Source organism: Canis aureus, chromosome 35 (genome assembly GCF_053574225.1).
Source record: "Canis aureus isolate CA01 chromosome 35, VMU_Caureus_v.1.0, whole genome shotgun sequence".
NCBI lineage: Eukaryota > Metazoa > Chordata > Mammalia > Carnivora > Canidae > Canis > Canis aureus.
The window spans coordinates 18,512,714-18,539,606 of NC_135645.1; the positions used below are offsets into that span (position 1 = coordinate 18,512,714).

A 26,893-nucleotide genomic window follows, 5' to 3' on the forward strand; every position below is an offset into this window, starting at 1 on the left:
AGGTATCTTGTGAGGGTATCTTACATGATTCACCAGCTTGCAATGAACTCAACATGTTCAGATGATCGGTGATCAAAATCAGCAAAAGGATACTCGCTGAGTTAAATGGGTAGGAATACCAGACAATTTCACTCCGTGGACTAAGAAAGTTAATACGACAGGATCACAGTCCCTTATCTGAAAGCTCTAGGTCCAGGTATGCTTCAGATTTTTTCGAACCTTAAAGGTCAGATGGAGCATACAGCATATATTACGTAACATTCCTAGCTAGATCTAGGATAGCACCTCATAGCCAAATATACCAAATATATTACTATTTCTACAGCAAAATATGTGAATAATCTTTCTAAGTGAGCTTTGACACTACTTTAAACAAGCCCATGACAGTTTGGGTCTGCCACCAAAAGAGCTTTGATTCCAAACTTCTGGAGGGAAAAGAAACTTCGTTTTTCAGACATTTTTTAGATAAAGGGATGTGAATGTACATCCAATACCACAACACATCAAGTATAAAGACATTTTCAAAATATATAGAGCTTCTTAACTTATTGGAGATGAAAAATTAAGATAAATTAGAATTTAGCAAAAAAGATGCTCCCAGCAAATACAATCTTAAAACTAAGAAACACAAGTTACTTAATTTTAGTTTATTCAAGTAAATTAAATGAATGTTGAGACTACTTAAAAAATAAATGTCTATCTCAGAGGCAATGAGTATTCGAGTTAAGACAGGAATGTCTGAGAACCCTCATACTTAACAATCTTCCGTACTTCCTTTGCATTTGACCACATGTTGCATTTTCCCCAGCTTTTGGTTTTCACATTGTTTGAGATTTCAGGGATTTGGTGTATTTCCCATTCATCTTCTCCTTAGCTTGTCCCTGTTTTTTATTTAAGTGCCTATTCTGTGCAATGTAATTTGTTACGCACTCCGGATGTAACGCTTCTCCATCTTCACGCCTTGACACAAGGCTAAGTTTTAATTGGTTGTGAGGAATGCCCACGTAATTAGTTACACACAAAGTACCACAGTTTATAAAGAATTTTACATATTTGTTTATGGGTATATCCAAAGTTTTCATTACGATAGCATCAGTCTCACTTATATTCTGATATATTTTCTTGATAGGGAAAAAAGTGGCTTTATCACACTGTGAACTACCTATAAACCCACCAGATAATTAATTGATCTATGTCCGTAACTGGGGAATTATAATACCCTCTGTGTAAACAACAGTTACATGTGTCTTAGCAGAAGAAAGTTTGAGAACTCATGCTCTAAGACATTCCGCGATGGACCAAAGTCACCGGAAAGAATGCTCTGTGCCAACAACTAACCACTTTGCAATATGAAAAGAGCTACTCTCCTCTTCTGTGTTGTCTTTTTAAAGAGATCAGGAAATCATTCCCCAAATCTGAAGGGGCACCATACTTAACTATGACACGCCTTGTTATTCATTTTTATCCTTTTATCCTGGTTATTATTATTTCCTTCTTCAATAATAAATGCTTACCTAACACCTCACATCCAGTTAAAAATGCACCAGTGTTTGATACCAGGGTTGAGAATTATAGTTGGCCCCTGAACAACATGGAACTGTGCAAGTCCTCTTATACAAGGATAATTTACAGTACAATAGTAAAATGTATTTTCTCTTCCTTATGATTTTCCTAATAACATTTTCTTTTCTCTAGCTTCCTTCATTGTAATATAGTTTATAATACATATAACATACAAAATATGTGACTTTATGTTATCAGTAAGGCTTCTAGCCAACAGTAAGTTATTAGTAGTTAAGTTCTTGGGGAGTTAGAAGTTCTATGCAGATTTTTGACTGCACAGTAGGGAGGGGGGCTGTTGGCACCCCAATCCCTGTGTTGTTCAAGGGCCAACTGTACCTTAGAGGAAACAAAAATTAAAAGGCACAGGCTGATAGAGCATGCAACTCTTGATCTTGGGGTCATCAGTTCAAGTCCCACGATGGGTACAGAGTTTACTTTAAAAAAAAAAAAAGAGGGGGGACACCTGGGTGGCTCAGCTATTGAGCGGCTGCCTTTGGCTTGGGGCGTGATCCTGGGGTCCTCAGATCGAGTCCCACCTCTGGCTCCCCACAGGGATCCTGCTTCTCCCTCTGCCTATGTCTCTGCCTCTTGCTCTGTGTCTCTCATGAATAAATAAAATCTTAAAAAATAAAAATAAATACAATATTTTAAAAGATGTTTAAAAAATTAAAAGGCACAGCTCTGAGAAACTTCAAATTTAGTAGGACTTGTGATGAGGGGAGACAGAACTATTAGAACATATATATGGAGCGCTGACTGTGGATAAGGATCATTACGCACATCACAGTCTTGTGTGATTCTCATTCTGCTGCATTGTAAATATTTTTGCACATAATGATGGAAGTTTATTTTGTAGTGACATGCTTAAAGTCCCTCGGTCAGTAAGCAAGAAGGGCAACAGTGGTGGAATCCAGGAATCTTTGGCTTCCAAGTCTCTGTTCCTTCTACTACACCTGCTACTCTCAGGGTAGAGGGTGACAAGGGCTCTTGTCACACTGAGGTACTGCCAACACGCTGATTGAAACACAGCCACAGATTGTTGAAGCTGGAAGAGACCTCGTCAAAGAACCTGAACCCCACATTCAGTGCATGACTCCTACTCACTCTTTAGCCATCTGTCCCCTACACCAGAGTTTCTTAAAGTATGTCAGAGTCACTTCAGAAACACTAAAGCCCTAGCTAAAACACAGATTCCTGGGCCCCACTTCAGTCTCACTAAATCAGCTTATCTGGATTTGGGACCTGAGGACCTCCATTTTTTTTAAGATTTTATTTTTCAGTAATCGCTACACCCAACATGGACCTCAAATCTACAACCCTGAGATCAAGAGTAGCATGCTGCACTGACTGAGCCACCTAGGGATCCCTCGGGGGGAGGGAGGGGGCATTTTTAACAAGTCCTCCAGGTTGGTGTTTTTTCAAACTCTAAATCATAAGATCAATTTAGAGAATAATACTGTGTTTTTTTAATAAAAGTTTGGAACACATTAGATTTATAAAGATCAGACAAGAACAGAAAATACCAGAGGGCACTACTCTAGTACTATTTCAGCAAAACTTGTGTTTCAGTTTTTATATATGAATTGGGATAGAAAATGTATTTCTTACCATACATCTCAGCCAAAAACATTTAATATGGCTCCCTCACACAATTTTTATCCTCATTTGTATTTCTCCTTTGGAATAAGTTATCGATGTTTTATGTAATTACTCCCTTTACAAAAAAAAAAAAAACAACATTCAACGTCCATTTTAGGATCCTAGTTATTCCATTCTAGGAACTTCCGTTTTATCCCCTGATCTCTTCACCTGAGGGCCATGTTTAACAGTTAGTTTAATTACTCAATCAATATTTTACAGTATTTATTTTTCTAAGACTTCAAAAAATTCAACTCATTCTCATTTTTACTTTGTACTTTATACAACCTCCTCACGAGCTGTAGTTATTTCACTATCCAGATCATTGAACTGACTCACATATCTTATTAAAAGTTTATATTTTGGTAGATGTGCCAATGCTTCATGGTCTATATTCATCCCTTTAAGACTTTCATTCCCTTCATCTTTCATCTTCTCTGTATTCATATATACTTTTAGATAGAATTCGTTATTGGCTTGCCTGCTTTTGCATTTCCATTGTGTAACCTGTCCTTAACTCCAGTTTTCATCTCATCTTTTTCTTTGAAAGAAAAAAAAATGAAAACAATCCCTATTAATACACGGGGATTTTCTGCATGTATCTTTACAGTTTTAAAATGATGTCGGCATTTCAAGAAACTGTAATTGCCTGCTAAGGGATAATATGAACATATATGAATGTTGAGAGCAGCTGTACTCAAAAAGTGCTTTCCTCAGGTATAACTTAATATATAGAAATCTCTACAATTCGACACAGTATGTGATGACTGCCCTTGAGGTAGTACAAACCCACTGATTGAATTACAGTCACAGAATCTTCTAGCTAGAAGACCCTCATTCAATCTTTAGCCTTAGTCCTTACTACTTTCAGAGTAGTGTTTCTCAAAGTATAACCTGAGGACCACCTGTATCCAATTTACCTGGGGCATGCGATAAAAACCAAACAGTAAAATTACAATGTTTTTATGATTTGGGTTTGTTTTCATTTCATAGTGAGAGGAAGGAAGTTGACTAAAAATATAAAAAAGATATCACTCAGACCTATTTTAAAAGGTGCCCTCAGTAGTGAAATGTTAAAAAACCAGATGGACTTCAAACTGCAAGTTCAAGAAAAGTGCCTCTTTCTTAAGTCAAGCACTGCCTAAGATTAACTCTTAAAAATACAGGTGTACCACACTGGTGATGCAATATGCCATAATTAATTACCTAAATTTAGTAACTTAGAACATTTAAATATCACAATTTTAAACACTTCTGCACTTTTTTATGACACTAATAATTTCAAGGATTTTCTTTGAAACAGCCATGTCTATCATGAGGCTATTTTCAAAAGGTTTTTTTAGCAGGGTTGAACTGTGAAGTCTTTTTACTTCTATTAAAGATTTCTAATAAAAAAGTAGTTGATACTCGTGCTAAGATACAGTTAAAAATATGGCCCTTGCTTTACCTGTGCTATGTGAAACGTAGGAAAATGTGAACTTTTAATATTTTGGCTTATGATTATTTTTTTTTTATTTTTTTTTATTATTTATTTATGATAGGCACACAGTGAGAGAGAGAGGCAGAGACACAGGCAGGCAGAGGGAGAAGCAGGCTCCATGCACCGGGAGCCCGACGTGGGATTCGATCCTGGGTCTCCAGGATCGCGCCCTGGGCCAAAGGCAGGCGCCAAACCGCTGCGCCACCCAGGGATCCCTGGCTTATGATTATTAATTGGAAATTATGTCTGTCATTTTACTGAAAAATACTTTATACTTTAGCTGCAGAGGAAGATTTTCGTGAATTGTGCCGCATTATTTTGAGGCTGCTCGTTCTTTATCTACATCCAAAAAGCCTTATCAATTACATAGCTACTTACAACATAAGCAAACCATAATTACGTGTTCATCCTAGCTTTCCCTCAAAGCTGTGTTCTTAATTCAATGTCTAAACAAATCTCCTCTGTTTCAATGGATTAAGTATAAAGATCAGATCTATAAGGTCAAAGGTGGCATATACGTTCCAAGTTGTAGAGCAGAGCTATCTCACCAACTCCTAAACCCCGAACGTTTTTTAATTTAGATATGAAGATCAAGAGGAATTAAAAAAAAAAAAGTGTCAAAATTGCAAATTTTGTTAATATCTAAGTCTCCAGCAGAAGACTCTTTCTAAACCTGCTACGGTACCTCCAAAAGATGTAGCACTAAGAAACAACATATATGAACCTCCTCTTTTTAACAACTAGCATCAATGTGAAATGCAAATTAGGACTTCAGTTTCAGAACTTAATAGAGATATGCAGAATAATAAAATGGGAAGTTTGGAAACTTGGCAATATAGAAGCAAAACCTCTAAATTCTTATTTTGATAATTAAGCTTCAAATCAAATAAATATATTTTAGATGCAAATAACTGGTAATTCATTGTCAGGGTGACTTCTCTTAGATCACTACTACAAGTTTTACACTACAAAAACTACTCTCACTTCAAAGACCGAGACTGTTCTTGAAAATATTGTTTTAATGAAGCAGTTGTTTGATACCTCAAAGAAATGCAAGAGCTCATCAGATCGCTTTTATTCTGGAAATTACTGATTCCCATTTTAAATTCTGAATTGGTCAAATATACTTCCACGGGGAAAGAACTAACATTAAAAGTTTGCTCTAGTGAACAAAATAATGCGCCTCACATGTATAAATGTGGTGTTCTTTAGTAAATCAGGAATGCATTTTGAATACTCTTGCCATATGTTCAAAAATGAAAAACTTCTCTTGCAAACAAGCTTTAAAAATTTTTTTTTTAATTTTTTCAAAGACACTGAAATCCACATACTTTGGTGTGCACTAAATCCATCTTACAGAACCATCTCATTCTGACCATTCCAATCGGACTGTTAGGTATGTGACGTATTAAGAGGTTCTCTTAACTATCTGAAATAATGTGATATTTACATTCCATGAAAGATGTTGGACACGGAACTTATAATCATCTAAGGTTCTCTGCAACATCAGAGTATGTTCTTCTACTATATGGAAACTACCAGAAAGGCCTAGTCCTCAATTTCTCTCATTTTTAAGACAAACTTTTAGTAACATGTATAATATCTTATTAGCAAGTCAGGCAACAAAACAGATCTCTTTACTTTTTTTTTTTTTTAATTGAAAACTGAGTTCAAGTCTATTTCCATTCACAAAATACAAACTCCATCTTCACTAAGGTAGTATTATCGAGTACCACAACCGATACACACATTTAACTTATCAGCAACCTGGAGTATCTGAGGTGTTCCTTACAATGGAGGGGCATGTTGTAAGCTAGTTTTCTGCAATTTGGGCTCAGCTTGCTGCTTTCAAAAGTTCTATAAACTCTCGCCCTAAACCGTTACTTCTCAAAAACTAACTTTACAGGCACTTGTAGTCCCACATGTTATTTCACCAATTTTTCCATTTGGGGGGCCTGCATGTGAAAACAGGCACGTAAGTGATTTCAGAGCTGCTGTTTATTGCATATGCATGCTGTTAGAATATATCCAAGTTCTCTAAATGTGTACATTTTGAAGGAAATTATGATTAATTTGGAAACAGTGATTTGCCTTTGATATCAGGCTGGTACACTAAATACTAGATTTACCATACTGTCCAGTCCACCCTTCCCCACCGCAAAAATAACTGTCACAAACAGCACAAGTTACCCAAGACAGAGCACCTAGGAAAGAATAGGCAAATGTCAGTCACTATAATTAGAGAGGCATTCTACACAATGCTTCCTTGGGTTTTTAATAATTCTCTCCACTCAGGCTACAATCTTTCTACAATATTATCTAGTATTAAATTTCCTAGGCCTTGGAACTCCCTAAAATTTCATTACCAATTAAAATGACTATTTGAAAGTTTAAGTTTTCAAATGATACTTGCAGATAAATGCGAAGTAAACATCTAGACTACCTTAAAATAATAAATAACAGCAACTGAATTCTACATACGAAGCCTCATAAATTGACTTCTACTGTGGGAAGGAAACTCAGTAAGATAAGATTTCTGGGGTGCTGTAACCCCAGTAAGCCATCTTCTTGTGTGAACAGTAAGGACCCTTCGGCCACTGCTAATAGCCATCCGGCTTCCCTGTAGGAAGAGTTTGCATACTTACCCAGGAAGGCAAATGGAAAGTACACAGGGAGGAAGATGAACTGCGGCAAAGCCTTTGTCATATGATAGTGACCTATAAAGTATCAAATAAGGTACATCATCAGTATGGTAGAGCTTTACAATATAGAGTCCCAACTCCTGCAACACCTAAGAAGGAAGGTCCCCACAAGCCAGGAGTCCAGCACCCCAGCAACCCTTCCCCTCTCTCTGCCTCCCACCCCCACGCGCAAACTGTGCAAAGAAGCCGCCTGCATTCAGGGAGCAGAGAGAGGCTGAGGGTAGCCCAGCTGGCATTCCAGGGTGCCTCCTGCACCCTCGTTCCCTACTCCCCGTCTGTACAAAGCTGAAAGTTGATCCTTTTCTGCAAAACCCAAACCCCACACCGCGATCATTCATCAACTTGCACAAGTGATCGCCGCCCCCAGGACAAACAGACCAGTAACCAAATCATAGCAATCGACAGGCAGCCCAGGCAGCCGGAGCCTCCCCTCCCCTGCCCTGCCCTGCCCTCCCCTCCCCGGTGCACGGTGCTCGGCGGCGGCGGCAGCAGCGGGTGCAGGTAGCGCAGCCCTCAGCCCTGCAGACCTGGGGCGGCCACAGCCGTCGCCCGAACGCCCGGCCCCAGTCACAATCCCGAGATTGGAGCTCGGAACCGAGCCGGGAAACACAGTCGCCGGAGCCGGGGGAGCCGGGGGAGCCCGGGGAGCCCGGGGAGCCCGGGGAGCCCGGGGCGGCAAGTGCAGGGCCACCGGGTCCCCGAGGTTGGGGTGGGGGGCGCTAGGAAGCCGAGGGGGAGGAGGCGAGCGAGGGCTCCCACCCCGCCTTTGTTGCTGGTCACCATCAAGTTTGCATCTTAGTACAAAATGTCGATCTTAGAGGCTGACAAGACAGAGGCAGAGGCACAGGGAGAAAGAGAAAGGGAATAGAGTCCATCTTGCTTTGGGGAAGGGGGGGGGGAGGAAAATGAAGTACAAATCCCACACTCCCGGCGTAAAAGTCTGCGAAACACCTTTCCATAACGGAGGAGCAACGAGTGGGGTGTCCCCGAGCCCGTGCCCGCTCGTGCCCGCTCGCACCCGCGGCGGTCTGGGCAGAAAACGCCTCCCTCTCCTCCTCTTCCTCCTCCTTCCTCCTCCTCCTCCCTCTCCTCCTCCTCCTCCTCCTCCTCCTCCCGCGGGCCCCGGCGAAGATCCCGCCGCCGCCACCGCCGCTGCCGCTGCCTCCGCTGCCCCCCGGGGAGGCGCCGCCACTCCGAGCCCGGACCGCGCGTGGGGCGCGGCGCGCGTGGGGCCGGCGCGGGGCGGGGGGCGCCGCCTGCAAAAGTCGCGCGAGCGGCGGCGGCGGCGCGCGGGCGAGGGGGCGCGCGTGGGGGCCCCACGCCGCGAGTGGGCAGCCCCGGGGACGGCGAGGGGAGCCCCTCCCCGCGTGGGCAAAGTACCCCCGGCGCCGGCAGCCCGGCGTCGGCGGCCTGGAGACCAGCACTGGACGTGTCATTAGCAGGACGGGCAATGGTTTCAAAGCCCCAGGCCAGTGACCATTAGCAGCGGCGGAGCTCGCTCCGTCCCCATCCCCCACCACCTCCACCCACCTTCCCCTCCGAGCCGCCCCCACCTCCACCCCACCTCGCGAAAACTTTTCAACAAGATCCACCTGGGCTAATTTGTCCTCACACTGTTAAAATATCGCCCAGACCCTACACCCCGGGAGGGAAGGGGAATGCACGCTTTATTTTCCTTTCTACAGAAAGGAAAAGCAAAAAATAGCTTCTCTCTCCGTCTCTCCCTCTCTTCCCCCCCCCCCCCCCTGTGTCGTACATGTTGTGTCTTAGCTTTTTTGCATCGTTTCGTTTTACCTTCCTCATTTAGCCGAAACGATCGCGGCTATTTCACACAAGAAACGTGTTCCAGATTCTTGGGATTTAGGGTCCTTGTACATTACAGGGCTCGGGGTGGGTCTCGGTTACCGTGTAAGTTTCCTACGCTACCGAGACATTTAAAAAAAAAAAAGAAAAGAAAAGAAAAGAAAGAAAAAGAAAAGAAGAAAAGAAAGAAAGGAAGGAAGGAGAAAAAAATGATAATAAATTTCTGAGGGTGAGCGAGCGAGACGAGGTGGAGGAGGGAAAAAAGAAACCTCGAGTCTGATTTCTGTAATTTACTAGCGACCCGGATCGCAGCAAATAACAGTGTAACACGAGTGTGGCTCGGGAGGGCTGGGGAGCTCTTTCTGGAGGCATCGACCCCATCCCCGGATAAAGGATCTGCAAGTTTTCTGTCATCGCGACCATGCAATGCCGTAACTTACCTTCGGAAAGCTGACTTTAAGCAGCCAAGGCCTTCCTCCTCCCCTCCACCGCCACCCCCAGCCTCGCTCTCTCCACCTTAAACTTATTGACACAACATAATCCCACATTCAAGCAAAATCCTGACACAGCCTCCCTCCTCCTCTTCCCCCTCCTCTCTCTCTCCCTCTCTCTCTCTCTCTGCCCCCCCCCCCCCGCCTTGCCTTTCCCTCCCTCTTCTCTCTCTCCCCGTCTCCCTCGCCCTCTTCCCCCCTCTCCCCCTATTCTTCCTCCCGGCTCCTCGGGCACTAAAACAGCACTTTCTCCACTCGCCGCGCATTCGGTTAGGGGTGGCGGCGGCGGCGGGGGCGGCGGCGGCGGCGGGGGCGGGGGGGCGCCGGGAGGGCACCGATCCGCGGGGCCGGAACCCCGAATCCCAACTCTCCAGATGCACGAGCCCCCGGGGCCGCTGTGCCCGGTCCGCGACGCACACGGAACGTTGCACGAATCCACCGAGGGCTGCGGCTCCCCGTACCTTCCTCCCCTGCCCCGGCGCCCCAGGCCCCACCTCCCCCGGCAGCCGAGCCCAGGCGGGGATCCACGTACTTTCGCCGCGATGAAGTTTGGGGCTCCCCGGGCGGCCGCGAGCCTCCCGCCGGCGCGGGGGCCGGCTCTGTTGTTGTTTTCCTCGGGCTGCCCTGCCCGCGCCCCGGCCCCGGCCCCGGCCCCGGCCCCGGCCCCGGCCCCGGCCCCGTGCCCCGCTCGGGCGGCGCTGCCCGTGCGCCGAGAGGTGCTGGCTGCAAACGCAGCCTGGCACCGGCTGGCCTACTGCTCCCCGGCCCGGCCCCCAGCCTCCCGCCGCGGGGCACTGCCTCCGCGCCCCCCGCCGCCGCCGCCGCCGCCCCCCCGCCGGCCGCCGCGACCCTCGCCCGCGACCTCTCCCGACCCAAAGTTTTGGCGGAGGGGGCAGAGTGCCCGGCGGGGCGCGGCGGCGGCGGCGGCGGCGGGCGCGCGGGGCTCCCTCCGGCTTCCTCAAGTCCACCCTCCCGGCCGCCGCCGCCGCCGCCGCCGCCGCTCCTGCCGCGGAGTCCTCGGGGCTGCAGCCGGCGGCTCGCAAGTGAGTCGGGAAAACAGAAAGTGCGGGGGGACGGCCGGGGCGGGCCGGGGGCGCGGGCGCCTACCTCGCGGGCTCGCCGGGCGCGAGGGCGTGTGCGTGGCTCGCCCTGGGCGGCCGGTCGGGGCTCGGCTGTGGGAAAGTGCAGGGGAGCCCGCGGAGCCGCGCCGCCTCCGCTCCACCGGAGCTGCTCCACATACAGTCCATGAGCCCGGGAGCCCGGCGCCGCTCAGCCTATATAAGGCGGCCTGCCATTGGTCCGCGGCCTGACGGACGGCCCGCGCGGCCAAACACAGCGCCCGTTACACCCAAACACACGCACACATACACACATTTCACAGAGACACACAAAGATCATCACATTTTCTATTTTCTAATGTTCGGGACCTGTAGGCAGTAGGAGAGGACAGGTAGAGAGGCCCGGCAGAGTGGGGCGACCGGGGCACACGCTGTCGGCACCGAGTTGCCAGGCTCGGGACTGCTGTCCTTCTGACTCGGGAGGGTTCTAGTAATAAACTACAACTCCACTGGATGTGGAAGTGAGGGGCTTTTTTTTTTTTTTTTTTTTCTGTTTTTTCTTTTTTTTTTTTAAATCGCTGCCGTGTGGTGCCCCACGGAAAGAGGCGTGCGTTGTGTTACGATTTTATACAGCCCGACCCGGCTGACAAGTGACCAAGAAGGGCTCTGGGCTGCTGGGATCTCTTTTGTCAATGGGTCAGCAGTCACATAGGCCAGGATAGTGCAGGGCAAGTGGACGGGGGCTGGAAGGCGTTCAGGTTGTTCGCGCCTCGTTCGTAGGCAAATGCAGGAAAATCGACACCAACGGGCACAGACGCGAAGCTAAACGTTCTTGCTGGGATGACCTGTCCGCTTTCAGCCGCTCAGGGGACAGCAGATCACCTGCGTGGGCTTACAGAGGGTGCGGGGAGGTACAGCAGGTCAGGGAAGGTGGGCTCTTGACACTTTCCCTTAAAGCTAGCCCTGGCGAGTCAATAGGAGTAAGATTTGTAGTCTGCATATTCTGTATGATATTTACTTTACATATTTCACGACATATGTGAACATCACATGTTGGGTGACTTTGGAGATGGTGAACGCAAAGGCTGTTCTTTCTGATTTGTTTTGTTTTGTTTTCTAAGATGCATCTTTGGCAGATTATGTTTGGCAGTCCTATATAAACAAGTCAACAGGCTGCCGTGGGGTAGAAAACCAAAGCTAGAAATTAAGAGGAATAAATTCCAGACCCCATGCTTAAGCTAGCTGAACACTCTTGAGCCACTAACTTATCCTCTTTAATGCTCACAGTTGCTTTGGGGTTAATTTTTTTTTTTCTCTTAAGATTAAAATAAACTTTCCCCCCACCCCCAGCCCCCAGTTTTCCTTCATTAAGTGTTTATTCAGCATCTACTATGTGCCGGACATGATCGTAGACCCTAGATGTTTTCTTAAGTTTCCTTCTAATTTAAGAGCCTGAATTATTCTTAAACACAAACATTTTGAAGATTATTCAATAAACACTATGATTTTATGGCCTTGATGCATAGCTGTAACACTTAAAGGAAAACAGAGAATTTATTTCAAATCCCTTTTATTTCCTTGATGCCATCTTAAGGCATCCAGTGAGTGTTATGCCATCTTAAAGTTATCCGGTGAGTGTGTGTATATGCACGTGTGTAAGAATGGCAAAGAGAAGGAGATACAGCAGCCTGGGTGGCTCAGAGGTTTAGCGCGGCCTTCAGCCCAGGACGTGTGATCCTGGAGACCTGGGATCCAGTCCCATGTCAGGCTTCCTGTGTGGAGCCTGCTTCTGTCTCTGCCTCTCTCTCTCTGTGTGTGTCTCATGAATAAATAAAATCTTAAAAAAAAAAGAGAGAGAGAGAGAAAGAAGTAGATACAGAGAAAACCTAAGCTCTTGAAAGTTAGAAAACAAATAGTGGTATTTAGAAATACGATGTTTCATTTATTTTTTAAAGAAAAAAAAAACTTTTAAAAAAGAAAAAGTATATAAAATCACAGCATTTTAAACTGATAATATTAAAAGTTCTATTAATGACACTTTGCATGCATTTGAAAGATGGAACAAAGTGTTCTTTATCCATACTACACTGCAATGAGGTAGGTACTAAGGTACCTCTTTTTTTCCCATTAGAGAAATGAGACAGGGACAAAGTATATAACCTCCTCGATATTATACAGAAGAGCTGTGAAGAAGGAACTTAAACCTAGGACTCTTAAACACCCAACATGAGTTTTGAGTAACTTGACAGTCCTTCCTTCCAAAGGACAAACTTCAGGGATTAGAGGCAAATGGAGGAAAAAATCAGAAAAATTTTCTCAGGATTTCACTGTGCTCTTTTCTTAAGAGGAAAAAAAAAAAAAGAAAAGAATCAACATGAGTTTCTATACTTATTTGCTGATTTAAGTGTTATAATTATTTGCTAGTATATTTATGTTATGAAAAATGTAAAAGACCAGCCTACCCCTAACCTCCAACCCTAACCATAGGAAAATATCCTTAATTTCTTTATGGTTGCAAAGATTTTTTTTTTTAATTATGCTTAGCTTAGCAGAATTAGAGATACAGTTTTCAAATGTTTAAATCACACGTTGTTCTCTTTCAAGTAGGTAAATGTAAAATGTTCGAGCAGGTATATACATATGTATATTTATGTCTGTGGGGTTTTAAAAACTATTTATTTGACAGAGAGTGCAGGCCATGGTGTGGGGGATGGCAGAGGGAGAGGGAGAAGGAATCAAGTAGACTCTGTACTGAGCCCAACGTCAGGCTGAATCCCAGGACCCTGAGATCATGACCTGAGTCAAAACCAAGAGCTGTAGGCTTAACCGATTATACCACCCAGATACCCTTATGTATGTTTTTTAAAGTGCAGCATTACATGGACATAATATTTATTTTTACAAAGCATATATGCACAAAAACAAAACAAAAAAGCATGAAGTAAAAATCAAATTCAGAGTTTAAATATTTTCTTCCCACACTACTGTGATAAAGTCTTATTAGCACATGCCCCAAGGTTTTGCATTGAAGGTTGGTGACCTCTGATAGGGCAGGGCGCTGACCAGGATTGATATAAGAGAGCATAGAGAAGTACACAGAAGTGTCTCACTGCAACACATTACTGATACTGGAAAACTGGTGTGTCCACAGAACCTTTATATTGGGAGAATGACACATTTTTTACATGCATATATATATTGGTGGTGTATTAGGCATCATGTGGTAGTATAAGCCATCATTCGATAGTCTTCCGCAGATCCTTTATTGAAAGGGATCTATGTGCTAGACCCCTGTGCATGCCAGATTCTGGAAAAGGAAAATTGCCTGCTCCTAGGAGAAGTGATAGAATGGAATGCCAGTCTCCTGTATGATAGATAAGGCCTCACCACTAAGGAAAAGAGTCTTAGAACTAAACAAAATGTAGTGTTTTACCATATAGGAAATACTTTTTAGATTTTTATCATCTCATTTAAGAATAAATATCAAGACATTTTAAATGGCAATGATGCTCAAAAATTAAAAATATGATCAAGAAAAATCATAGCTTTCATAGAGTTTATTTAACTTTCATAATGTAGGGTTATGAAAATAAAAACAACTCTGTTGTCTGGGTAAAATGGCATTTAAAAGGGTCTAGGAAAAAAAAATTTTAAAATAAAGGGTCTACATTTTTCCTGTTTTTACATTTGATGATCAAACAAAGTTCATAAGGTTAGCACATTCCTCCTTCTCCTGGCCTTGATTTGTCCATTTTCTTAATTTTATTTTTTTTTAATTTTTTTTTTAATTTTTATTTATTTATGATAGTCACAGAGAGAGAGAGAGAGAGAGAGGCAGAGACACAGGCAGAGGGAGAAGCAGGCTCCATGCACCGGGAGCCCGACGTGGAATTCGATCCCGGGTCTCCAGGATCGCGCCCTGGGCCAAAGGCAGGCGCCAAACCGCTGCGCTACCCAGGGATCCCTTAATTTTATTTTATATGAGTCATTTATTACAAAATAATTTTTGGAGAGTAAATTTAAATAACGTGTATAAACATACACGTATAAGTTTATATTTATTTAAATGTCTATAAATAACATTTACATTCTCATCTATGTACTACTTCTTTATACAATCCTAACTCAAATCCTGATTTCATCACTCCCTAACTGCGTAACCTTGGAAACATGTCTTAATCACTCTAAGACTCAGTTTTCTTTTTTGTAAAATAGGGATAATACAACTAACAGTAAATGAAATAATCCATATAGAATAATGAAGCCTGGAACCTACTGAATATTCAGTAAATATTGATTTTACTTATCGTTCACACATATAGGCCAGTGACAGCTGCTTTACAGAAAGTTTTCTAAGACATAACCAGTATATCAAATGGAGTTCATGGACTTGTTGCAACTCACTCAGCCAGTGTTTATGATTTCCCTTTAGCCGACACTCTACCAACTACAGCATCTCTGCATGTAAAAGGGATGTCAGACAGATCCCAGGTTAAAGCAAACATCCCATTGAGTAGCTATTATTAAGCACCTAAAAAGGCAAACTTGTAATAAATCCTTCTTTGAAACAAGCCTTGTTTTGCCCATGGAAACTCTATAGATAGTTACAGTGATGAGGGGCCTGCCCTACATAACAATTTTTGCCTTGTACTTTGCCTAGCGAGCCTTGCTTTTTTCTCTCTATAAGAAAATAATAATAATAATAATAATAAAGCAAATCACCTCGCTCCTCAAGGCCAAATCCAAGGAACTAAAAATTGGAACTTGGACAATCAAACCACTTTTTAGCACCAATGCAAGCATTCATAATTCCAAAGAGAACCGGCTTTTACTCCATCCCAACAGAGTTGGAAATAAGCAAGAAAGATTAAGGTACCTGGGTGGCTCAGTCAGTTGGGCCTCCGACTCTTGGTTTCGGCCCAGGTCGTGATCTCTGGCATCCGTCCTGGGATCAAACACTGTGTTGAGCTCCAAGCACCACCTGGAATCTTTGAGATTCTTTCCCCCTCCTTTTCCTTCCCACTTTGCCCCTCCCTGTTCTACCCCACCCCGGTCCTCTGTTCTCTCTCTCTCTCTCTCTAATAAATTAAATAAAGTCTTTAAAAAAAAAAAAAGAAAGATTATCGAGCTTTCCTAGAGTGAATTCCCTACTCTTATGATCTTCTACAATATTTTCTCTATATTACTCTTAAGGTATTCAAATCCCTTGCTTTGTATTACATTAGTTGTGCCTAGAGAAAAGAAACACCTAAAGAAATGATATCTCCTTGGTTCTATTTTCAGGATAGTGGCTACCATAAGAACTTGTACATTGCCTAACGTGTAACAGTAACTCAACGAAGACTTGCAGATTTGCAAAACGAAGGAACAAAAGAAGGAAGAACAAACAAAAAGTCTATGAATTCTAGGAAGGATGGGAGAGAATATAGAGATGAGAGCGGTGCCAGGAAATGCGGGGTATCTGAGGTATATGGTGACCAGAACTTACATTGTAATCTTCACAGGTTATACTTGCATATTACTTTAATTTTCTAAAGCACATCCCAGTGCATACTCACTAATGCCCACATGAGCTGGGTGAAACAAAGAAAGGGACTTTCTTTTTAAAATTGAAAAAAAATTGAAGCAGGGAAAGGCTAAATGATTTCCTCAATGTTACACAACTAGTAGCAGAGCAGGACTTAGCTGTACTAAGGTCCTAGACAGCTAGTCCTGCAAGCTTTCTGCCTTGGAAGAGAGAAGGAGGGGGAGTCACCAAGGAGTCACTTAAGGATCATACCATAAAACGAGGTCTCTGAGTGGACGATGATTTTGCACTAATGGATTTGATAATAAAACCAGTAAGCACTAGTGTTAACATTAGACAGTCTTTCTAGCTACGGTCTCATTAGAAGCTTCAATAACATCCCAACAAGGACTGTCTACTATGATACATCCAGCTCCTGGGAACTCCCTTCTTCTCAAGACAATCTGTCTCATCTTCTAACAGTTTTGACCACCACAGAGTTCTTCCTGATATTTAACATAATTTCTCTCCTCTCAAGTATTATCCATTGTTCCTTATCCTCTTCCCTTGTTACCACACAGAACAATCTAATCCCTCTTCCATGGAGCACTTGAAATATGTGAAGGCAGCTGTCATGATGGCCTCCTGCCTCGAGTTGTGCCTTTTTCAGATGAACAGTCTTAGTTCCTTAAAACATTTTTCCTAGGTCACCATTTTCAACTCTTGGTCTCCTCTCAAACCCTGCCTATTGTTTTTGTGGTGTGTTCCTTCAAGTGGGATATCTAGAGGGGGCGGGGGCTGAGGCAGTGTACAGTACAGCATGACCATGGCTCCCTTATCCTTGATACAAAATTTCTATTACTGCAGCCTAAGATGGAAGGCTTTTTGCTTTTTTGGCAGTCACATCACCCTGCTGAGTGATATTGTGCTTATTCGCCAAAAAACGTTTTGAAATGTAGGCTGTTAAGCCAGTCTCCTCCTTTCTGTATGATATAATGTATTTTGGGGAAACTGAGGCATAAGCCTTTATAACCCTGGAATTATATAGTGGTTAAGAGCTGAGGCTCTGGAGTTATAACAACATGGGTTAATAGCTTGGCTCTAACACTTACTAACTTTGTGAATTTGAACAAGTTGCATAACCTCTTTTTGCTATGGCTCCTCATGTACTAAGGGATGGTACTATGTACCTCATAAAGTTACTGTAGGGGCAGCCCTGGTGGTCCAGCGGTTTAGCGCCGCCTTCAGCCCAGGGCCTGATCCTGGAGACCTGGGATCGAGTCCCACGTCGGGTTCCCTGCATGGAGCCTGCTTCTCCCCCTCTGTGTCTCTAATGAATAAATAAATTAAAAATCTTGAAAAAAAATAAAGTTACTATAGGGATTGAATAAAACAATATATATATAAAATACTTAAAACAGCACTGGTCGTATGATAAGCATTCAGTAGATGGTAAAATAATTTTTCTTTAGCTGATGAGATTCATCCCTGAATTCCTTTTGCTAACTTCTTATTCTTGTATGCTGATTATTTCATTCAACCTGTTTGCTATTGATCTCACCATCTTTGGTTCATTCACAGATGTGAATGCCTTCCTTACATTTTTCCAAGTCATTTTTAAAAGCATCATCGAAGGCAGAACCCAGGGCACATACCTCCAGATAGGTTAACATACATAGTTTACTGGCACTCCCGTGGTCACAGTTGCTGAACCCGTGATAGACCCACCTAATTTCACCTAAATTTAAAAAATTTTAACCTAAGGAGATAATAAAGCATAATATGGTAATCATGTAGACACTTCATTACTGAACATATTATTAACTGCCTCAAATTTATTTATAGGAAGTAAAAATTTTATATACAATCGAAGCCCCTTTCCCTGGTCCAATTCCTTTCCAGTTCTCCCCAGAGGTGACCGCTATTTTGTTATTTTACTCTCATCCTACCCATATGTTTTGCAGCCCACTCAGGAAAATACCCGATATGACTTTATCAAAGAAAAGATTTTATGAAATTTTCATTCACTAAGCTATTAGAGAAGAATCCTTTGGTGAGCAGTGTATACTAACTGGTTAATTACAATGAAAACAGAATGGCTCTTAGAAATTTTTAAAAAGCTAGGGAACTAGATCTCAGAAAGCCCAGGACACTCCCAACTCCACTGAGTTCAGTTTCAGGTGAGAATATAGTTGTTCTCATTATGATGAACTTGCTCAATCCCTCTTTTATCTTTTTTTTAAAGATTTTATTTATTTTACTTATGAGAGACACAGAGAGAGAGGCAGAGACACAGGCAGAGGGAGAAGCAGGCTCCAAGCGGGGAGCCCGATGTGGGACTCGATCCCTGGACTCCAGGATCATACCCTGAGCCAAAGGCAGATGCTCAACCACTGAGCCACCCACTCTTTTTATCCTTTATGCCACTGAAAAGAATAGAATGGAAGAGTCCAATCGCCTTTACCCAAGTTTCAGGTTTACCCTTTGGCCAGTTAGAAGAGAACACTTTGCTTGACCCTCCCAACAAGACTGCATGTTTACTTGGGGTGTGGAGGACAGGCCAGTGGTGGAGGCTTCAGGGAGGTGAGTTAGGACAGAAATATTTAGGTAGATGCAATGTATGGGTAACATTGGTGCCTGTTAAATTCATAGGTGTTGGTTTTATAACTTACCTAGATGTTATATTATTCTTTTGCATGTGGCAAATATATTTTGAAAAAGAAGTAAATTTTAAGAAAACAGAAAAGGTTGCATACAAAGATGTGGTTTTATAACTTACTTGGATGTTACATTATTCTTTCACATGTAGCAAATATATTTTGAAAATCACAATAAACTAAGAAAACAGTAGGAAAAAAAAAAAGGTTGCATACAAAGAAGGCTTTTAGTTTCCCAAAGTAAAATTGTGGTTCTGCTAAGAGAAGGCAAATAGATACTGGGCTGATGAAAACAGATCTGTAACATTTCCAACAGCCACAGTGCAACTGAACTAGCTATCAGTTTATTAACCCTGTTACAAAAGAAAAATAGGTTTAGGCTAGTCTCAGTGACCCTATGCTGGCTGTCCTTTTTCTAAGTATGCACAGATTTTTCCTTCACTTTGCCTATCTCAGTCAGATTTCATTTCATTTCAAGGATCATAAAGCCACTCAGATAAGCTTAAGGATAAAGGGAAGTTAACTGTGCAAATATTGGGGTCTCTCACAGAACTCGAGGACAGTAAGAATAACCAGGCACAAAAAGGAAAGCACGCTGCCTCCATTCCTGTCACTGTTACCAAGTGAGGGGCAGCGATTCACCTATTTCGGAGGGCTGCTCTTGTGGTGTTTGTAGACAGAAAAAGTTTTCTAAAGTAAACATCATAATTGGAGGACAGAAGGAGTAGTCTCCTCCATAGTACTTTCTAGAATCTTATGTAGACTTGGTGTCTCATTTATCACCTATAATTTGCAGAGCCCACCTTTTCCCTCCCAATCCTAAGAAATTTAACTGCAATTATTCAGAATGTTTATGGCCTGGTTTTTATACCCACATATGTTCAGAAGTAAATTATTTCTTAATATAGTTATTTGTTATGTTCCTTGATTCATTCCAGAATTCATTCCTTGATTTCAGTTGGTCTACAACGGTTCAAACTTAACGGCACGTTTTCTGAGGTATTATTCAATAGCCCTTCAATATCTCAACTCATTTAGAGTGCCTAGGTGGTCTCTTAAAAATTTTTAACTTATTTTTTACTTTCTATTACATTCTATAGCAATCTACTCAAACTAGCTAAAGAAAAGGAGGATTTATTAGAATCGCTCCACAGGTAAGGTTACAGTGAGGAACCGCAAACAGAAAACTGTCATTTAAATCCCAAATGAGGCATCTGGGTGGCTCAGTCGGTTAAGCATTGGCCTTTGGCTCAAGTCATGATCCCAGGGTCTTGGGATAGAGCCCCACATCAGGCTCCCAGCTTCCCCCTCTCCTTCTGCCTCCTGCTCCTCCTGCTTGTGTGCTTGCTCTCTCTCTCTGTCAAATAAATAAATGAAATCTTAAAAAAAAAAAAAAAAAAAATGAAGTGGAGTTATCTGAGCTTAGAGGTAGGCGTTAGGCCAGGGACATTGTCTGAAGGTACAGTTGCAATGCAGGAAGCATACAGCTGGCAGAAAAGTTGCTTTTTCCTGAAATGGAATGGGACAGACAGGAGAGGCCTACAATTGAGAAGTTAACCAAAACAATGATGTTTTGTAGTAAAGGAGATAAAACTAGGAGAAGGGGGAGGGTTGTGTCAAATGATGGTTTTTGTATGAATTCACCTCTCTGCTCACCTTCACCATCTGTGAGTTGCTGAAAACAAGTATATTAAGGTTGGCCTACCAGAAGGGACAGCTTTAAAACAAACAATGTGATAGTAGTGCTCGAAAAGGAGGCATTAAATACATTGCCTGAAGTTAGGTTGAAGTCTCTTGACCATGGAAGAATTGAGTCCTGGTCTTAGGAGTACTTAGCTCTTTGGAAAGGGATGGTTTCTTTTTCTGTCATTCAACACTTTTTCTTACAGTGCCATCTTCTTCCTTGTTTAAAAACAAACCTAATCCGTTGAATTGCTGGAGTTCTCTTTCCAAATTTCAGACGGACTGTTACACATTTGTTAGAGTACTGGCCTTTGGCCAGCGACATTCGAGAGAAGAAAAACTGAAATGACTAACTTTGCTTGTCACCATAAAGAAGGAGGGAGGGAAGAAAGGAAAGAAGGAAAGAAATGGGAAGGGAAGAGTTCAGAAGCTGCCAACCCTTGGCTCTGACTTTGCATTCAGATGTGACCTGAGTAGGAGTTGAAAAAGGGGAGGAAATAAATACCAAGAAAACCTTTCCCTAAGTAGATAATGGATTAGAGGAAGAAAGCCTCTTTAGCAACACCTGGGTCCCTAGCATCAGACAGAGGGGTAAGGGTCTCTGAGCAGACATCAGCTGCTGTGGACATCACTAAGGCCATGGCTGCAGCAAGAACAAGGCCTCCTTTTGTCACCCTGACTTAGACAGGTATGGCCTTCCTATCAAACCTTAATTGCTGAGCAGAGTCCCAGAGTTCCTTCTCTCCAGGCACTCTTGTTCTGTTCAGAGAAGAAAAGCAGGCAGCAGAAAGTCCTCACTTTTTCAAGCCCCCCCACCCACCCACTCCATCAAGGCTTCCCTTCCTAATGTGGGGACCTGTACCCGTTCTCCCACCCTTTACAGACTGGAATGGTCTCTAACACTCCAAAAGGAAAACAGCTACCATTTGGGAAGTTATCTTAAAGTGATGACTGGAGAAGAATTGGTCCAAGGTCTTGGTGGTCCTCTGAGAAATCATGGTTTTTCAATCTTGAGAGAAGTAAAGAAAAAAGAGGCATTTAGTCAAGCTCGACTATTATCCTGGTGAGATTTGGAAAAAAGAACGAAGCTGTAAAAGCCACTGGTTTCATGGAGCCAATCATTCATTAATTCATTCAACAGCATTTATGAAGTGCCTTCTCTGTGCCAGGTATTGCGGTTATTGCAAGGGACACCAAGCAGATGTGGTACCCGTGGTAAGGGAGCTTGTGGCCTAGCAGTGGAGACAGATGTGATATACAGCATAATACAAAATGTTCCTCGGATTCAGGAATACAGGCAGAACAAGCTGGCTTGCAATGCTAGAAGAATCTAAAACTGAAGGAAAAATTGCAGGACCTGAGGCTGCCCACGGTTTAGCTGTTTTTTAAAGAGTAAAGAGGTTTTGTTTAGTCAGGTAAGGAAAAAGACTGGCTTATGAGATCTTTAGATTTGTAAATTGGTTTTGTATTCTAGGTAAAATGCCACTTTGGGACACATCGTTTTTATGGTTTTTGTGGTCAGTATTATTCTTTTTAAACTCTAGGGTCTGTGTGTAGTAGTGAGTGCTTGGGAGAGATTATTGTGTCTGCTTCAGAAATTTCGGTAAAAGACTAAAGGTATTAGGAATACTCAGGAAAGGAAGTTTACTACTAGTAATTATAAGAAGACATGTCAGGAAATACACACAGAAGATTTCGGGTGGCAGCTACGCTGAACAAAAAGAAAGTTTATGTGCTGGCAACGAGAATGACTATTTCCGTAGTGAAAGTGTGTTCAGTAAGAATGACAAACACTGGATATTGATGTAGATTTTCGTTTTTATTTATATTTTAGAGAGGCATAATTACATTTTGATTTTATGTCACTTCTTATGGAATAGACCTGTTACTCTACCGAGATTGTGTATCCTCAGTAAGCTTTGCAATTTGTATTGATATTTGCTTTATCCGTGCATGTTCATAGGGTGTGTGTGAACTAAAGCTCCCAGTGGAGGCAGAATTGTTCAGAGCTTAAGAGCTGGTGTTTCTGGAGTCAGAAAGATCTGAATTCAAACACTAGTTTATGTACCAGTTGTATGACCTTGGACAAACTCCTTAAAGCTGCCAAGTCGGAAGCCTCAGTTTCCAAAACTGTAAGATGGGGAGGAAGCAGGGTTCCTACCTCTAAGGCCTGTTGTGGGAATTAAACAAGATGCTGCATGTAAAAACCATCCCTGACACTCAATAAATCATAGCTCTTATTTTAAATAAGCCCTGTTAGATAGAGTAATGTTTTGTGTCCAGTGCCATGGAGCCCTGGAAGATAAATAGAAATTTTATATTCCAGGGGTGATCATTGAAATCCTTGAGAAATTTGGGTGGGCTTGTCTTTGAAGATTGCTAAAATTTAATATGGTGGCACAGTAATTGCAATGGATGGAAGAAACTAAATATTTCCCTTTTTTTTTTTTTTTTTTTTTTTTTAACAAAAGATAGTGGTATCCAAAATTTTCTAGGTAACTGAAATTTACCCTGGAGAATTTCAGAGTATTTATGCACTCCTGACTTGACTTGTTTAGGTTTCTTAATATGTGTCAGTAGTAGAACAAGAGCTCATTTTTAGCTCTAAGTCACCACTGCACCCTTAGCACTCGGCAGTCTTATGATAGCAGTTTTCAAACTGTGATTCATCAGAATTGCCCAAGTGACTTGTTTAAAATCCAGATTCCTGGCCCTGACCTGTGAAGAAGTGTCTGAATTTCAAATAAATATACCAACCCAGCTGATTTGTATCAACACTAAGGGTAAGAATGATTAGACCACACATATATGAGCTATACCCTGGATGCCCCTCCTGTCAGGTTGTGCTATTATTTAAATGGTAACTCATGTGAGACATTTATGGGCACACTCTAACATCCTCACAGGACATAAAACTTTTTGTTTTCTATGCCTTAACGACCACTGCAAATCACTTGATTAATAATGATTTACTTTCTCTTGTTGTCTGCAGAAACAACTGTCTTTCCTTGCTTGCAATGGTAACAGCTAAGTGTTACTTTATCCTTATTATTATGGGAGGGCCAGGGTTGGGGCAAATGTGAACAGAGGTATGGTTGGGGTCCACAGAGAACCCCTCATTTACCCAAACTTCTCCATGGATGAACTTGCTAAATCTGGCCTTTCTTTCCCCAGTCCTTAAAGTCTCATATATTCCTGGTATATATTATCATGATATTATCCCCAACCTACCTATCTCTGAGAATTCTGGCCTGATCCCTACTCCAGATCCACTTTGATTACATCAGGCCAGATATTTGTGATTGCTATCTCATTGCCTCTAGAAGACATTTCTTAGCTGTGAAGGTGGTAAAAATTATATTTTCATGTTCCAGTTTGTAAATAGAAAAAGAAATACTGTGTACATGTAAAAGTGTCAAAGCAAGTTACAGGGTAGGGAGAAGAAGGAAAAGATACCTATGCAACTAGGGAAGAAATCTCTACCTCTGGTTGCCTGACCTACATGGTCACAGGCAAAGACGCATGAGCCATGCAGGCAGCTGCGATGCCTGCTGCCCCCAACATGTTGAATCTGGGAGTACTGAGGTTGCTAAGCCATTTTCTCCTGCCCAGATAACATGACAAATTCTAATATTTGAAGTTCTGGGGTTTCAGTGATTGATTAGTTGGAAGTTTACTTTTGGTTGGATATATTTTTAGGTGGTCCTTCTAGCTTTATTGGAAATGGACAGTCTTTTTTTTTTTCTTAAGATTTTATTTTTATTTTTATTTTTTTAAGATTTTATTTTTAAGTCATGTCTACACTCAGCATGGGGATTGAACTTACAACCCTGAGATCAAGATTCACATACTCTACCAAATGAGCCAGTATGGCACCCCTGAAATAGACATTCTTTATGTGGTACATTTGGAGATTGCAACTCAGAAAAGCAAAATCTCTTCAACATGTATCAACTGGTGTCTCACAAAAGAAACCTGTCCATTTAGCCAGTTTAATAAAATCAGGCCCATGTGCTGAGATGGTCACACTCATGCTCCAGTTCACGTTAAGGGAATTACTCTTCTTATAATTCTATGGTCCCCCATCTTTGCTCTGCATCTTGTCCAAGCCTTTTCACACGTAACCATGTGATATGTCAAGATGTGCCTACCTCCTTATTCTTCACTTTCTCAGTTTTATTATTCAACAACTATTTCCTGAGTGCATGCTACTTTCAAGCTATTATGCTAGGTACTATTTAAGTAAGAACAAAATAGACCCAAATCCTTGCCATCGTGAAGCTTATATTCTAATTGAGGGGAGCAATATAATAGACCATAAACAGAGTAAGTAAGCCAATGGGATAAGTGTTATGGAAAAAGAGAGAACAAGAGAATGGAGACTGTGTGTGGGGGTAGAGGTGTTCCCATTTTAAATGAGATGATCAGGACAGGACTCACTCTTTGTTTAAACAGAAGGAGAGTGGGGAATGCCTTTCTCACTATCCTTAGGTAACTCTAGGCAAAAGTGAGAGGCTGGAATTTCTAAAGGAAGTGGAACCTCATTTTTTAATTTTTCAAATGCAGCAGAAAAGCACCAGAAGGAACTTACTGATGCTTGCGCATTAGGTGGCAAGAACTGTTTTTGTATGTTTTCTCTTTGACCTGACTCACCTCTTGTATCTAAGGTCATAGAATCTCCCTCGTTCTCTTTGGTTTCATGTCTCAGGACTTTGAGGATGGAAAATATTATCAATAAAAGATGAGAAATTAGGGTTTCTTATGCTAGATTTCATATTTTATATAACAGAAATCCTTTGCAACTCAGGGAAACATGTGATTTAATTATAAATCCATGATTGGATTTAACCATTTCTATTAAAACCAAGTAGCGTAATTTTTTCTGAAGCCTGATAAAGGAGGCGAGCCCTGCAGTGGGATTTAAAGTCTGGGGCCTGCCCAGCCCTGCCACTAGCCATCATTCCACAGTTCTATGTCTAAGACTTTCTTACCTGTGAATTGCTGGTAGGAGGAGTTATCCCTTCTACCTCTCTAATTCTGTGAGTCTTTGAAAAGCTCCAAGAAAATTTCTCTCCTAGAGACTAAAGCAGGTATAATGTGTGGGCCTCTAATCTCTTGACATCTGCTTTATTGAAAACTGCAATTAAGGTGATTTGTCCATTTTTGGATGGGAACAAAAACGGAGTGGTAATCTTCCTCATATTATTTGTACCTCTTTACTTCTCATGGTATAAATGAAGGGGAGAATGCTCTCTTACTACATACTGCTCATCAGCACTTTTTTAAAAAGATTCTACATTTATTTGATTTTTTAAAGTAACCTCTACCCCCAATGTGGGTCATATACCCATGAAACCAAGACCAAGAGTTGCATGCTCTACCAACTGAGCCAGCCAGGCACCCTTGCTCATCAACATTTTTGCCATGTATATAGAATTTCAAGGCCTTACCATCAGATGTTATCTCTCAAAACACTTAAGATATTTCAGTATTTATAAACCTAAAAAGACCTACAAGTGACAAAAGCCTGTCCTTAAGGTCTCAAAGCCTTTATTTTTACCATTATTGTTTTCACATCAGAGTTAATTATATTAGTAATATATTATAACATAAGTAATATATTATAATCTCCATTTTACATGGAAAGAAGTTGAAATGCACACAAAAGTCTACTAAAAATAATCAAAGTCACTCCACTGTGTAAACCCAGACCTTTCCTTAATCTTCTAAACTAGGGATTGGCAAACTACTGCCTGCAGGCCAAATCTGCTTTCCCTTCCTCTCCTTCCCCCACAACCTGTTTTTATATGTTTTTTACATTTTTTAATGGTTAAAAAAACCCAAAAGACTAATATTTTGTGACATATGAAAATTATATGAAATTCCCAGTTCAATGTTCATAGATAAAGGTTTAGTGGAACACAGCCACTCCCATTATTTATATATTATCTGCTTATATATATGGCCACTTTCTCTCAAAAATAGCCGAGTTGAGTAGTTGTGACAGAAATCATATGGCCCATAAAGCCTAAAATATTTACTGTCTGTCCCTTTATGAAGAAAGTTGCCAATCCCTGGTCCAGACCATATGGGAGTCTTTGTTAGGGGTCTAAGGAAAACATATGTAGACTCATGGCATTTCAGCTCTGCCTTATTTTACATATACTTGCACATGGTACCGAGAAAACTACACATGTCTTTTCCCATCAGGCTGCCTTTCCTCCTTTATGGATTGGTTACTCGTTGTCATTTGTTATTCATGGAAATCTCTATTTGTTCATTCATCCACTCCACAAATCCTTACCATACAGC

General features: G+C 42.0%; 1 protein-coding gene and 1 long non-coding RNA gene across 9 annotated transcripts in view; one reads left to right on the forward strand and one right to left on the reverse strand.

The window, feature by feature from the left end:
- The window catches only part of BBX (BBX high mobility group box domain containing), a 268,097-nt gene extending 257,164 nt beyond the window's left edge, over positions 1-10,933 (reverse strand). For 6 of the 8 annotated variants that reach the window (XM_077883898.1, XM_077883900.1, XM_077883899.1 and 3 more), the window contains exons 1-2: positions 10,785-10,933; positions 7,327-7,398 (exon numbers count right to left, since the gene is read on the reverse strand). The gene's annotated coding sequence lies outside the window, so the exon portion shown is untranslated. Of the gene's footprint in view, positions 1-7,326; positions 7,399-9,626; positions 9,683-10,209; positions 10,321-10,784 lie in introns of those variants that run through there. The other 2 variants (XM_077883893.1, XM_077883894.1) reach the window with 2 other exon arrangements.
- The window catches only part of LOC144305220 (uncharacterized), a 54,920-nt gene continuing 38,661 nt past the window's right edge, over positions 10,635-26,893 (forward strand). The window contains exon 1 of the long non-coding RNA XR_013372279.1: positions 10,635-10,720. This is a non-coding gene — a long non-coding RNA (uncharacterized LOC144305220). The remainder of the gene's footprint in view (positions 10,721-26,893) is intronic.